Raw genomic sequence first — 16,297 nt, forward strand, 5'->3', positions numbered from 1 at the left:
TTCTCATTATTTGGCTCATTGGGAGCATATACAGGTTGAACAGGAGTGGCGCAAGAATTGAGCCTTGAGGGACTCCGCATGTCATGGATGTCCACTCAGACTTATGGTCTCCTATACTAACATAATAACCTCTCCCATCTAAGTATGACCTGAACCATTTTAGGACTATCCCAGAAAGCCCCACCCAGTTTTCCAGCCTGTCAAGAAGTATGTTATGATCGACAGTGTCAAATGCAGCACTGAGGTCGAGTGGTACCAGCACTGATAATTTTCCTGAATCAGTATTTAAGCGAATATCGTTTATTATCTTTATGAGCGCTGTCTCTGTGCTGTGGTGCGGTCGGAAACCAGATTGAAAATTGTCAAAGTATCCATTCGAGCTTAAGAATTTGTTCAGCTGATTGAAGATAACTTTTTCAATGATCTTGCCTATGAAAGGAAGATTTGAGATCGGTCTATAGTTGCTTAATATGGTCTTATCCAGATTGCTCTTTTTCAGGAGGGGCTTGACAACTGCAGTTTTCAGGGAGTTTGGAAAACTCCCAGAGAGAAGTGAGGCATTTACCACTTCTAGAAGATCTGCTTCTAAACTGTTTAGCACACTTTTGAAAAAAGATGTGGGAAGTGTGTCAAGGGCGCATGTTGATGTTTTAAGGTGTTGTACGGTTTCTTCCAAAATTTTGCCATCAATTTCTTTGAAGTCAGACATAGTAACTACTTTCTCAGGTGGTCTGATCTGTCTGACCTCAGTGCAACTCAAGGATGTGCTGATCACCTTTCTGATATTATTGATTTTCTCAGAGAAGAAAGAAGCAAACTCACTGCACTTGCTGTTTGAGAGCATTTCAATAGGAATCTGGCTTGGGGGGTTTGTCAGTCTCTCTACAGTAGCAAAAAGAGTGCGTGTGTTGTTTAAATTGCTGTTTATAATATTTGAGAAGAAAGTCTGTCTAGCTTTGCCTAGTTCCATATTGAAAGCATGCAGGCTGTCTTTGTAGATGTTATAATGGACTACAAGTTTTGTCTTCCGCCACATGCGCTCTGCTTTTCTGCATTGTCTTTTCATATTTTGCACTGCTGTTGAGTTTCTCCAAGGTGCTTTTTGTCTGCCACTCTTCTTCCTGACTTTAACAGGAGCAATATCATCAATTATATTTTTAACTTTTGAGTTAAAAGAATCAAGGAGAAAATCAACAGAGTCAGCAGATATGCTTGGTGTTAAGGATATAGCCTTCATAAATAGTACACTAGTGTTCTCATTTAAGCATCTCTTCTTGACAGACACAGATCTAGCTTCAATGGCATGAGAGATCAATATATCAAAGAAAATACAGAAATGATCAGACAGTGCTATATCCTTAATAACAATCGATGAAATGTTTAGACCCTTACTGATAAGTAAATCTAGAGTGTGTCCATGATTGTGTGTGGGTCCATGTACATGCTGAGTCAGATCAAAAGTTTTTAAAACAGTTTTGATTTCTTTTGCCATATTGTTTTCTGCATTATCTATGTGAATGTTAAAATCTCCAGCAATGGCAAAACAGTCAAACTCTGAGGTAATTGTTGATAACAGTTCTGTAAAGTCCTCAGCAAAGGCTGGAGAATATTTTGGAGACCTGTAAATAATAATAAGTAAAATGCGAGGAGCACCCTTTTAACACAGTACCCAGATATTCGAAAGACGGGTAATTCCCAAATGATATTTGCTTACATTGATAGATATCTTTAAAAAGAGCAGCTAGACCCCCACCTCTCTTAACAGCTCTGCAGACACTCATAAAAGTAAAGTTAGGAGGGGCTGTTTCATTGAGGATTGTTGCACTGCAGCTGTCTTCTAGCCAGGTTTCATTTAGAAACATAAAGTCCAGGTTGTTTGTGGTTATTAAGTCGTTGACTAGAAGTGATTTATTTTTAAGTGAGCGAATGTTTAAAAGTGCTAACTTAACAGTCTTACTTTTTGTCCCCACAGCAATCTTAGTTTGACATGTAATAGGCACCAGATTAGTTGGGTTTGCTGTACGGCTATTGAAGGCCTTAGACTTTCTATCTTGTAATAGAACAGCAATAGAGAAAGATAGAGGCACACTGGGTTCCCGCTTGTTCTGTAAACATTTGAGAAAGTTACTGTTATCAAAGCGGGGACCCGACACACATCACTGAGAGCTGGTATCAGTTGTTTTTGGTTCACCTCGAGCAGATGGAGGAGGGTGTGGGCCCTGGCGTTTTGGCCGAAGAGGCCGAAGAGCTCTCACCGGAGGGGGCGGGCGAGCTCGGCGCGCAGGCTTCGGTGTTTGAGGTGCCTGACGTTTTTTGGTTGGTATCTGGGGGCTTGCAGCAAAAGAGTGGGATAGTCTGGTTCCAGCATCCACCAGTTCTTCCATTTTCTGTGAGAAGCACAAAAGTGGAGTTGCTGGCGAGAGGGAGAAAGTATCTGGTGAAAGGGGCTGTTGCTCAGGTGTTATCGGAGGCTGGGATATGCTGTCCTGGCTTCCCTGGCTGTTTTCCAGGAAGTCGTCCTTGGGTGCTGAATCTTGGAGCAGTTCTAATATGTCTGTGGTGAGCTCTGTGGGCAGGGCTCAGCTGAGATTGTGTCCGTGAGCAGAGGTTGTTGTGGCTCAGTGGTGTTATCATTGTCCCTGTGTGATATGTCAACCGCATGTCCATTTTGCTGCTGAAGTGAAGTCCTGTGTTCATTCATACTGTTTCCAGGTGTGTGTGTGTCGTTCAGATTGACACACACTGCAGAAGGATGATTGAGGGAGAAGTCGATATTGTCCTTTAACACTCTTGAACCAAGTTTGTTTGGGTGATGGCCATCCCGATGAAATAGTTGTCTCTGACTCCAGAAAAGATTGAAGTTGTCAATGAAGTTTACTCCTTTTATATTGCAGGTTTTTTGCAGCCATGTATTAATCCCAAGCAGCCGTGAAAACCTGTTTGTTCCTCTTGCTGGGAGTGGTCCACTGATGAATGTCTGAACTTTCAGTCTTTTAAGTGTTTCAAAAAGTTCATTGAAATCCTTCTTAAGGAGTTCTGACTGCTCTTTATGAATATCATTCTTCCCCACATGAATGATGAGTCGATTTGCAGTCTTATGTTTCATCAGAATGTTCTGAAGTTCCCTGTTTATATCCGAAATTGTAGCTTGTGGAAGGCAGCATGTAGTCGTATCCCTGCCGCTAATGTTTCTGATTATGGAGTCCCCCACTATCAGAGTCCTGGGCTCGGCTGCGCTCTGAGCTGAGTGCCGCTGTCTGCTCGACCTTGAGCGCCAGTTAGCATCAGTGTTAGCTACTGGCTGATACAGTCTGTGTTCGATCACATTCATCACGTTTGGGGATTCCTCATTTATATTCATTAGTACTTCAAATCTGTTCTCAAGATGTATAGGTGTTGGTAGGAGACCAGTGTTTGCAGTCCTTGTCAGAGCTGTATCTGGGGTAGAGGATGCTACTGCGGCAATATGTGGGGCTCGTGACAATCTGATGTCTCGAGTGCCTTTGGGTCTCGCTCCCTGTTTGTGCCATCGATTTGTAAGTCGATCGGCTTGTTTCTCTACCTGTCGAGGAGCACTAGTTTCATGGAACTCACCGGCTATATGCTGAGGGTGTCCATGACGAAGCTCTGTTGTGTGTTCCGTCTGGTTTGGTGGTCCCGTAAATAACTTTGTTTCAAGAACTGCAATCCTTTGTAAAAGTCTGTGGCAGTTAGTGCAGCAAGTAGATTCCAGAAGAGGCATTTTCTCTCTTATCCTTGTAGGCAGTTGTGTTTTCCTTTCCCCGGAATGTAAGCTGGTCAGGTAGAAGAATTCTGCGTTTTTGTGGTAATCCAAACTTTGTCGTTTGAGCACTGTGCTGATTTGCTGAAGTTAAAATTAGGTGATAAAAGGAGCTAAAATATAAAAATATAGAAGATAAAATATAAAAGCGATAGAGCAAAGCGCGGAGCAGTAAGCAAGAGCGTCCGAACGGTAGCTGAGCTGAGCAGGAAGTCAAGCGACGAGAATACTTTTTGTGCGCAAAAAGTAAACAAAAATAACGACTTTATTCCACTATTCATTTCCTTCTCTCTGGGCCTCGAACTATTGCACGTAGTGTTTTTGCGTAGCGCGTCTGTGTTGTACGTCACACGTAGGCTCACTATTGGCCGACGCTGGTCATGATGTCACATGGACTACTTTGATGATGTCTGTATTGCCTTTCTGGACATGGACAGTATGCCGTCCATTGACTTTCAATGGAGGAACAGAAGGCTCTCGGACTAAATCTAAAATATCTTAAATAATAAAAAATGAAAAAGTTGATTGGCACTGATGTATACCACAGGTGATATTAAAATTTGGTTCATGTGCATGTTCAACTCCAACATGTTGGATTAACTTCACAAGAGTGAATGTCCTTCGAGTGCACTTTGGGCAATTGTACAGTTGAGGCATGGTGAGGATCTAATACAAAAGGTTAATCATCCGGACTAAAGTTACTGGCAGTGGCTTGTCTCCCTCTTCCACAATGTTGACAATGCGCCTCTGAAGAAAAGTCAGTGTGTTTTTCAGGGGTGGTGGATATGCAATGTTGAAGGTAAAGAACATACAGAAGGCAGTTAAGAAGGCTTCATCAAGGCTGGTGCACTGGCACACATCTATTCCATCTACATTCACCACACTGAGCCCTCCTCCAATGATCGCCGTTTTTCAGTCTTTATCCATCAGTTGTATGGTTGGAAAGGGTGAAGCAGGGTCTTCCTACATTAAAAGAAAACAGATTTTCAAATTCAAATAAACAAACAAGTAAATATAGTTTATTGGCATTTTTATTGCAAGCACTTGTCATAGTTTTGTCATACGCGCATGTCGGTGATGTCGCAAGTGTGGTTATGTCTTTATGAATTAAGGCAAGGGAAATTAATTGTAGGTCTTATTAATTTAATAGCAATACTAGCTTTATAATAATAATAATTTAATGGGAAAACTAGCCAATTATCGTATTGATATCGTCAAAGGCATCAGCCCCGTTTTGTGCGTACGCCACGTTTATAAATGAGGCGCCAGCTGTTACTGTTGCTATGTCCGACAAGCCACGCCGCTCTCACGCGCTGAAAAATACATTGCGGAGCAGAGAGGACACTGACAACGCGCTGACAGACAGGACAGACCAGGTTACTTTTGATATGAAACAAAGTCACAACTTTAAAATTTGGGTCATTTTTTAAATAAATTAAAACAATAAATAACGTTTTGTGGCTCTTTAACATGTCTGACAGATCACTGTAGAGCCTCAGTTAAAGCTGCTCGTGAACCGATCATCTCTTCCTTCTAGTTAACTTATAGCATCAAATTAATATAAGGAGAAGTGTTGTTTTAACCGCGGAAAGGCATCAGTACACTCCTTTTTTCCAAGTTTAAATCCTCCAACGTTAATCTACTAACTCTCCTGATTGCTTTGTCAGACAAAAACGGCGGATTATGATTGGTCAGATCGCCTGTCAATCAAACTCCCTGCGAAGGGTCAATTGTGGGTGGATCCTATTGCATAAAAAGAGATAAAATTCACCATCCAGCAAAAGCCCAAACGAGCAGACAAACTCTTGTTGAACACATTTACCATTTACACATTTATCTTGTGAAAACGGGACCCTCATAATGCTGCCCTTACCTTGGATTAGTGAATGGATGAGGCTGGGGTTCTTCCGTAGACTGAGCGACTTCAACTGGTACGGGCTCTAATACAACAGTGGTCTCAGACTCCTTATATTGGCGTACAAATTGTTGAAATTTTAGTTGCTTTTTGAAGGAACCATCAAACAGGTAGCCAACCATGGCTTCAGTGAGTCCACAGTCCACTGTTTCTCCATCCACGTCATTTTCTGAACAAACGCAAAATTACAACAGTTATACACTGATAACTGTAAAACACACACAGAATTAAGTGACTTTACGCCCAAATGTGTGGAAAACGAGAATCGACAGAAAATGGCAGTTTTGCTCAACTATGAACTGCTAAAATGAGCTAAACCAAATACGGTGCACTCATTACTTATGAATTGGAGAAAGTGCAAAATAGGGGCAAGTCCAAAACACCTAAATAAATACCCATCCATGACTGATTAAGTTATCATTCACTGCCGCTGCCACTGAAGCTCCGGTTGCTATAGAAACCGTGTTCTTAAGGCGAGACACAGCAAGGCAAAAACATCGGGTTTTTTTACTGGTCAATTTTGAGATTTCTGGATATTTGTCTTCAATAACATGTCTTCTTTCAGACTTGTGGTGAAAAAAAGTCCAAAATACACATTTAGGTCTTTATTTTACTACACTTTGTCTGTTTGCGTCTGTAGTAGGGATGGGACGGTATGAAAATTTCATATCACGATTATAGTGACCAAAATTATCGTGATTATCAATATTATCACGGTTTTGTTAAAACGAGATTAAAGTGTTCAAAAAGAACTGATGCTCACACTAAAAACAGTTTCATATTTGAAAATCAACAAACAACAAATAAAACAAGCAGCTCTATGCACTTTTTTAAGCAAGATAATTATGCTTAAAAGCATATTTAAAGCTTGCTTTAAAGGCATTTCCTTCCTTATAATGACCGTCGTCAATAGCAACGCATTATAACACAGCGCACATCCATGTATCGCAACGGACGCGCACGCGCTCTCTCGTTTCATTCAAATACAACTTGCCGTCTTGCGTCTCAATTCTTGGGCGATTGTTTTGTACGCTGTACAAAACTGATTTATAAACAGGTAAGATTTAAAACGTTAATCTCAATTCAATATGTCCCTGTAATTGTGTGGTAAAAAAAAAAAAAAAAATTTGGTGTAATAAGTGTACAATGATAGTCTTGTTTGAACTTGTTCGTTTTTGGCTCAAAGCCACTTGCTGCGAACTTTTCTTCGCGGAAGCTTCACGTTTATTTCAAGTGAGTGAGCTAAAATATTTCAACTCAAAACAACATTTGTGCCCAATTATTTCCCAGACGTAGTTTTTGGTAAGTTAACTTGCCTTGCGTTCGCTATAAACAGTGGGTGATGGTCACACAAGAGGACTCGGCAGATTTGAAGTGTTTCCCCCCTATTGTAGTGACCATCCTCGATTAAGTTTCACTCAACACTTTTGTAAAAGGCCCAATGACGTGACGTGCAATTTTGATGTCCAAACCCCTTTATGAAGTCAAAATAAGGAAATGTTTAATAAAAAGCACATTTATTGAATCTATTGATCTCTGTTTATCAAATGATATAAACATATATTGAGGGTATTACAAAGTGTAAGAATTATTAGACATTATAGTCACATAATGTCATACCGGATAACTGTCCGGACCTTAGAGTGACATACAAAAAAGCCAAACAAACTGTAAAAAATCTAATAAACCCTAACATCTCTGCCACAGGCATTATTGTATGAGTCTTGACAACAATATATTTAAATATTACAAAGAATATGACATCCAGTTGATTGTTATGCTTTGGAGCATTCTGTCCCAAAACTGGTTGTCAGCCAATGTCATCCGGGATAACAAGCAAACTGGAGCAATTTTATTGTGAATATTATTTTGACACGATGTGAGATAGCATGTTACCCAATCAGGAAGACCCTGATGGACCCCCAAACAATGGTGAAAGGTAAGTATGTCTTTCATAAAATGTGTTTAACTTACCCTTTTTCTTCACTAGCACACTATGTAGTAAAATCCTGTGTCATATGGGATAACGCTAAAATAACATATATAATGTGGATTTTATGTAAATATGTTTATTTAGCATGAATTTACATATTTGGAAGTTGAAGGTAAAGGTTGCAGATTTCTATAGGTAGCCAAATACTGCCTGATTAAGATTTAAACTGAGTTTTGTCATACCGGATAACAATTTTGTCATATAGGATAACAGTTACTTTCTGTTTGACAATATATTATTATACAGTTTTCAGCTTTAATTTGTATAATTTCCATTAAAATTGTGATATTAACATATCATTAACATTGTTTAGTTAAATATTAGCAAATTATATAATTCATAATAATATTCAATTACACTTAATTATTGTCCAACCTGTCATATTGGGGAATCAGCCCCTTTAAGTCTATAAAAATATAGTGTTCATTTAATGAAACTAATGAAATTTAGTGATTCAAGGTACTTCAACCCATTAATAAGATTTTTCTTTATAAATATGTTGTTCAATTACATGCTTTTGTAAATTTGTTGTTCAAATAAATGATGTTCAGTGAAATGAGTGAAGATCGCCTACTTTAACCCTTTACATTATTTATGAATATTGATGTAGAGTGACTATGATCATCAATAAAATGATTCACGGTACTTTTCAGTACTAATTTAAACCTAATGTTGAAAAGTTGTGCTGTTCTGATATTCATAAACATGAAAAAATGTTTAAATGTATTTGTATACTTGCCAAATCTGGGAAGAAACCACACTGAGTTTGTGTGTAACAGTTTACACACTGAAAACCACATCTGTATTTCTTTACAGTGGAGCCTAATTAATTTCCTTGGAAAAACATTGCATAACATAAACATTAATTATTTATGAACATTATTAAGTGTTGTAAAAATGACAATTCATGTGTTAACTCATATGGTGTCATACCGAGTAACAACTTAAGTCAGGCGGGATAACGCTGTTTTTTTCCCATTGAAATGCATTATTTCACTTCATGGAGTTGAGGAAACAATAATAACATGTTACCAAGTCCTGTAAAACATTTTCAGACATTTCACATTTTAAATCACATTGCAGTGTTAAAATGTGAGTAAAGAACTTGAACAAGTAGGGTCACGTTTAAAGAAATCACAATATAATGAGAAAAAATTGTTGTGCAAAACATTTTTTTCTGTGCTCCAAATATTGTTTACTGCATCACTTTATATATTAATTAAGTATTATTGATTTGAAAAGTTTTAATATCGTATTTAGAAAATGCATTAACGTTATCCCGTATGACATTTTGACTGGTGTCGTCACATGATTCTCAGTTAAACCGCTTAAAATACATTGTTTAAAATTGAGATTTTAGTAATAAGTAAAAAACATCCCCATAAAGATAATAACTACTTTGATGTGCAGTTTTAACCTTTTTGAATTTTTTATCAGTTGAAAACCTTATTTGTCACTGGCCCAAAAGCCAAAATATGACCACACCTCAGATTTGGTCCTCTTAAAACGCTGAAAAATCTCCCGAGTACGGTCATTGCCTTTCGCCATTCCTTCTCGAATAGAAAAAACAACATTGCGCGCTGCGCCTGCGTCACACTGTTGCTGGCTGGAGCGGATTTACAGTGAGTTATTAAAATCGCGATAATCAAACACGGTTTTAATGATATTTTAATGATAATTAAAATTTGAACGATAATACTAACCGTCAGTACATTTTATCGTGGTTTATAGTGAAACCGGTAATCGTCCCATCCCTATTTACTAGTGTGTTCTAACATGTGACTATGTCATGTTTGGTCTCATCTGACAGATTAAAAACTGAATTGAACTGAACGGTGGTGAACTTAATAGAGATATTAAAGTATCTTAATGTACAATCTAGGTATTTTTGCTTACACATGCATTGAGGAGAATGTTAAAGGGATAGTTCACTTTGAAATTAATTTTTGGTATGTTTTAGCTTACCTCAAGGGCATCCAAGATGTAGGTGTCTTTGTTTCCGCAGTAGTTTCAATTTTGATATTTTTAGGTCAAACCGTTCTTGTCTGTCAGTCATATAATGCAGGTCGATGGTCACTGTCTCAAAGAGCATGCATAAATAATGCTAGGTAGAAATATATGAGAATTGTTTAATTTGGACGACGGGGAATTGTTTTAATTTGGACTAATATCAAATAAATATCAAAATTGAAACTACTGCGGAAAAAAAGACACCTACATCTTGGATGCCCTTGAGGTAAGCTAAAACATACCAAAAATTAATTTCAAAGTGAACTATCCCTTTAATGTTCTTCTCCCCCTCTTGATCACTACCCATCTGCCTCATCTTTCGGTTTCCTGTCGGTAAGGTTCGGTGTTGATATTCCACTCATGTTTAACAATGCTTTGCTCAGGGTATAAGAAGGAAAGGTAACTGTGTATCTGGGAGAAAGGCTGTAACCCCGCCACTCCCACACACCGGTGCGTAACCTCATACTATGAGAAAGGCTTTTACGGCCTCTTCTGTACAACAGTGCACTATTTGTTACAACTAAGTTTTCTTTACAGTATGTTGTTCCAATTTACTGTCTGTATATTTACACATGTAACTTAATAAATAACTTTGCCTGCTTTAAAGACTTTGAGAATCTTTCCTTTTTTCACTGATGATATTGAAAGCTAAAGTGATTATAACTTTATCTAAACATTCAGGTTAAAGGGTTAGTTCACCCAAAAATGAAAATTCTGTCAGTAATTACTCACCCTCATGTTGTTCCAACCCCGTAAGACCTTCGTTCATCTTCGGAACACAAATTAAGATATTTTTGATTAAATCTGAGAGCTGTCTCACTCCTCCATAGGCTTCTAAGACATGCAATGCAATGCAATGCAAATAAAGAGATCGTTAATATAGTCCAAGTGACTACAGTGACTCAATCTTAAGTATATCAAGCGACGAGAATACTTTTTGTGCGCAAAAAACAACAAAAATAACGACTTTATTCCACTATTCATTTCCTTCTCTATGGGCCTCGAGTTTTTTCACGTAGAATAACTGCGTAGCGCGTCTGTGTTATACGTCACACGTAGGCTCACTATTGGCCGACGCTGGTCATGTGTGTGATGCGTGTGATGCAAGAAAATAATCTCAATCCATCGACTCAGTTTTTACCGAAAATGTAGTGTTGACCACATTCATCAACCCTGTTACCAAAGTTATTTGTAAGAAAAATAATCACTATAATTAGAATAGCTTCTATAATTTATGGGAAATACAACTTTATCAGTAACTAAGAATCATATTTCACTTACGTTATGATTAAAACCCTGTCAGCCATTCTCTTCATTTACTTGATAAAGTTTACTGTTTATTGCTAAAAAAGAATTGTAAACTATACTGAGAAATATCCAACATTTGGGTAATTAATTTGTTTTTTGGAATTCACAATTCATAAAACATTTGGTATATTCCAACATGGTTGCAAAGAAAATGTTAACATAAACAAGAGCTAAAATTATACTTAGTTTGACCTGATGTTGACAATATGAAAGTTTCTCAAACCTCCCTTTACTGACCATTTGTTGAAAATTCAGTATCTATTTGATAGTTGAACTGCATATATAAAAGTGATGAAGTGCTTGAATCTTTCTAACATGAATGAAGAATGAAGAATAAACACCAACCTCTTTGTTCTTCAGGATCTTCAGTGTGTTTCATTCTGCAGGGTTCTGGATCACTCATGTTCTCACTGTCCTCTTTAATAAACTCAGTCTTTGCAGATTTCAGCTCTTCCTGATGCTCGTCTTCACTTGTAGCTGATGGGAATTTACAGCATTTATTGGGTAATTGCTGTGGGAGGAGCTTCACTGATGATGAATTGTTGTGGGAGGAGCTTCACTGATGATGTGACTGTAGTGGGAGGAGCTTCACTGTCCATGTGACTGCTGTGGGAGGAGCTTCACTGACTGAACTGCAGATTGGTTGGAGGAGATGATCTGCCAAAATCAAAAATATATCAGTAACTAGCTTTGTTTTTATAGGGTCAAAGAACAGATGTCAAATGTTAGTGTCTGCATCAAATAAAATGTAAAAGTGATTTTATACATAGAAAATAGCATTATATGCAAGTAAACTGTCCATTTTAATCTTGAAAATATATTTTGTGATAAAATGTCAAAACATAGGTTACATAATGTTAGCGTAACAGATATATTTGTGTAAAAATTAAGCAACCTTGTTATTCTGACCTGTATTACATATATACCTGTATATAAAGTATTTATAAAAGATTAAGTGATCATAGTCCTATAGTCCCATAGATCAAGTGTTCATTTAAATTATTAAAAATGTATTGGTGACAAATGGGTAAAACTTAATGGTTTGAAGGACAGTGGCAATATATAAAGATTTAAAATGACAATTAATGAGTATTTTTAGGCTGCACTATGATCCCTAAAAACAGTGTTTTAGTGTGTCATCAAATGATTTTTGTTCTAAATATGCCAGATTATTATTATTATTATTTTTTTTTTGCTGTATACCTTTTTGTCTTTTATCCATATGCCAATTGTCACATGTCATCATTTATCTGTCTATCGTAAAACAATGTATGCTAATTTACACATTTTTATTTCTAATTCTAACATTATTGTGTTTATTTATTAAAAGGAGGGCAAATATCTAGAAAGTGGGAAAGAACTGTAAGAAACATAAAAGTAATATTTGTAACCAACAAATCCCCTCAGTCTGCTGACACCAATGAAATGAGCTTTAAGTGTCAATTTACAGGAGATCTGAAGACATCAGCATAATAAATGAGGTGAAAACAGGAACTATTGTCATGAAATAAAGAGTGTTTTCAGCAGATCTGTTAATATTGATGAGCCTCAGACTATCAACACTCATTCAACAAGCCATTCAGGATCATCAGCAGATCATCTCACTTTATTCGGAGTGTTTGCTGTTAGAAACACATTATTTGAGTCAGGATACATGATAAAAGCCTTTATCGAAAGACAGTTATTTCTCACAATATTCAAGAAAAACAATCACTAATGTCTCTCATCTTCATCATCCACTACAGATAAATAACTACATAAGCATCATACTGTATGTCCATATGAATCTAAATATATATTTTTTCCCCAATACTTTATTAACTTAGTTAATAAAGTATTGGAAATTTGTACTTAATTAAATTAAGTACATTAATTGAAATTAAATAATTAAAATATATACATGCGCAGAAACCGACAACATAAAACCTCCAAAAATAAAAAGCATCAGCGTCAAACTGTAATCATATTTATTATCTATATTAATATTTATGTATAATTTAAAATGTCACATGGCTCATTATAGGCTCAATGTAAAGTATTTAGCAGTATCTGTTCCAGTATATTTTAATAATGTAAAGTCAAGTCAAGTCACATTTATTGATATAGCGCTTTTTACAATACAGATTGTTTCAAAGCAGCTTTACAGAGATAGCAGGAAAATAATGCAACACAGTTTGTTTCCAGAAGAAAATAGCCAAAAAGTCATACGTTAAAGTCATAAGTTAATTTATCCTCCACCTGAATATTTTATTCATATTTGCTTATTCTCTTTCATGTATTTGCCCTGTTCTGATCCGTTTTCCTTGAATTTGTCTAATTGCAATACTTAGTTACCTTTTTAGAAAAAAGTAATGCGCTATGTTACTTTTGCATTACTTTTTTTCACCTGGGCTTTTTTTTATAACAAAAATATATTTTTTGGGGGCAAATGTAAAGACACTTTTTTCACACCAAAAGTGAAATAATAAGCCTGAGGTTGAAGGAAATGCAGATTTACTCCTGTACAGTAGAGGACGCCGCTCAAACAAACCTTTCAGCTGCTGCTGTTCTGGATAACAGAAGAATTAGTCAGGTTCATTATATTCAGATTTTAACCTTTGTGGGAATTTTTTGGGGGATTTGCTAAACTATACATTTTTGGAAAGGTTATTGTATAAGGAGTCAGAAAATCAATGTTTGCATTTGCTCAGATGTCTATATAGCGGCCATATTGAAGTAAAAAAAATGGCCGCCGTAAAATGTAATATCTCAACTTCTGAATAAACTGGAATGTTGATTTTTACTGCTAAACTCACACTGTAAGGGTCAAGGAATCCAATGGTGCTAGTTACACTTTACCATATTGACCCTTCGATGCATGAGTAGGAAAATGTGGTTGTTTTCTTGCAATATCTTTGTAATGAAAAGTTATCATTTCATATTCCAACTGTTCTTCAAAATATTTTTTATATCACTCATTAAAACATTTAATATTTATTGTGGGAATTACAAAGACATGCACATTGCAAACCTACTAGAATGGGTGCTGAGAGTGATCCACACACAAAGTAGTTCCTGTTGAAAGATTTTATTTGCAGTGATGTTTCGAGCCAATGGCCCTTCCTCAGACTTGCTATATCAGAAGTGTCATCCCTTAAAGGACAAGTTCGGTATTTTACACTTAAAGCCCTGTTTACTGATCGTTTCTGATGAAATAGAACGGTTAAGATTAAATTTTGGACACATGCTGCTGTCCCGAGAATTTTAGGTTTCTTTCGCTCAACTGGCTGTGTCCGTATTTCGGTTAAAAATAAGGTGAATAGAATGTTGGTATTTCAGCCAGTCCTGCAGGGGGCGCAATGCAGCAGACCCAGCAGAAGGACTGTCGAGGCCATGAGGCCTAGCATCCTTTGAAGGTTCTGAGAGGGCAACGGGCCCCTACTCTGAACAAAGTCAAAAGCCGTTGAATGGTCTGAGCGCGCTCGGGTGTCAGCCAAACCTTCATTCGGCTGAGTCTATTACTGAACCCAGGAAGAGATTCTCTGACTGGGGAGCAGTGAGCTCTTGGTTACATTGATTCTGAGTCCTAGGCACCCAAATGGCTGAGGAGCACAGATCTGAGAGAGTTTAATTCCGTCTCTGACTGGGCCAGAATGAGCCAGTCATCGAGATAGTTGAGGATGTGCATTCCCTTCTGTCTCAGGGGAAAAACACCACACCCATGAACATCTTAAACATGCGTCGTGCCAGAGACAGTCCAATGGTAGGACTGTATACTGGTATGCAACCCCTTCGAAATGCAAACCTCAAGAACGGTCTGTGAAGGGGGGCAATCTGGATATGAAAGTATTCATCTTTCAGATCCACTGAGAAAAAACAAGCCCCTGGGCATACTAGCGTGAGGATTCGTTTCAAAGTTAGCATCTTGAACAGCCATTTCGTGAGGACATAGTTCAGATGTCTGAGGTCTGGGATGGGCCTGATGCCGCCATCTTTCTTGGGAAAGAGGAAGTAACGGCCATAGAAGCCTGACAGCATTTTCGCCAGTAAGCTCAGTACTTCAGTGCGGAGGACATGAGCCACGTTGCTCTTCACTGAAGCATTGACTATATCTGCGAAGCGGGGTGGTCTGTGAGTGAATTGGAGCGAGTAACCTCATGTCATCATGTCCAGAACCCATTTTGACACACCGGGGATACCTTTCCAAGGCTCGGCGCGGGTGGCTAAGGGCTGAATTCGTTCAGATGTACTGTTTGGCCGGGTGGAGGCACGGCTTACGGCTTTGCTTCGGGGTCTGGGTCGCTGCTGAGCTGCAGAACACGAGCGCAGAGATGCGAGACTTGCGCTTTGCCATGAGTGTTCATCCTTGATGAATGGGCTTGCGTGGGCACAGCCCTAGCCAGTGACACGCACATTGGCGCAGGGCTGTAAAACAACCACTGGCTAAAGATGCTCTTTAGAGAGTGATATGTTCAATAATTGTCCCTGATAGCCACAGACATCTTTTTCAGTTGCAGACCCTTAAGCACTGTGCTTGCTCCAGCAGGAGAGTGAGAGAGGATGTGGCTTGCGTGGGCATAGACACACTCAGAGGCGTTTAAGAATAAACAGCGGCGAAAGACGTTCTAATGAGTCTCAACTGATAATCACAGCGGAGAACATCACACTTAGCACTGTGCTCAGCTGAGCGTAGTCAGCGTTGTGCTCGCTCTCACTGTTTTTGGAGTTTTCCTGCTACAGAGATAGTGAGACACGCGGGAAATAGACCGGCGTGAGCTCACTTAGTCCCGTTTATTCAGCCCTGTATTCACACGGATCTGCGAAAACGACTAAAACCCTGTATTCTGCTGCCACGCCATCAGATGGAGATGAAACAGTATAGACTGAACATATAATATGCATGTGCATGATCTCATCGTCTTCAGAGATTCACATTTTGATTATTTACGAGGAGACCGTTTTCAAACGTTTGCGTTATCAGGCCCCAAAACACCATTGTCGTGTAAATGAACGTAAAAAGTGTAACGTTGAAAACGGTGTTGTGTAAACAGCCCCTAAGAGAGTTAAAATAACAGTGAAGCAGTGTTAAAGTTATAATTAAGATATGACTAAGTTATAATTAATTATTCAGTGATTAATTGAGTGATAATTGACAATTATTGAAGACACCTGATGTTAACAAGCAGAATCACTGAAGGAGACAATCACACCGTTATGGTGATCAGTGTTTGCTTTAGTCGGGCCCTTGACTTTTTAATGTACCCTTATTTTAACACTTTTGAGTGTGGTCTAAGATAAATTCCCAGGAGAG

This window comes from Leuciscus leuciscus, assembly GCF_965113295.1.
Source record: "Leuciscus leuciscus genome assembly, chromosome: 1".
In the NCBI taxonomy this organism is placed as follows: domain Eukaryota; kingdom Metazoa; phylum Chordata; class Actinopteri; order Cypriniformes; family Leuciscidae; genus Leuciscus; species Leuciscus leuciscus.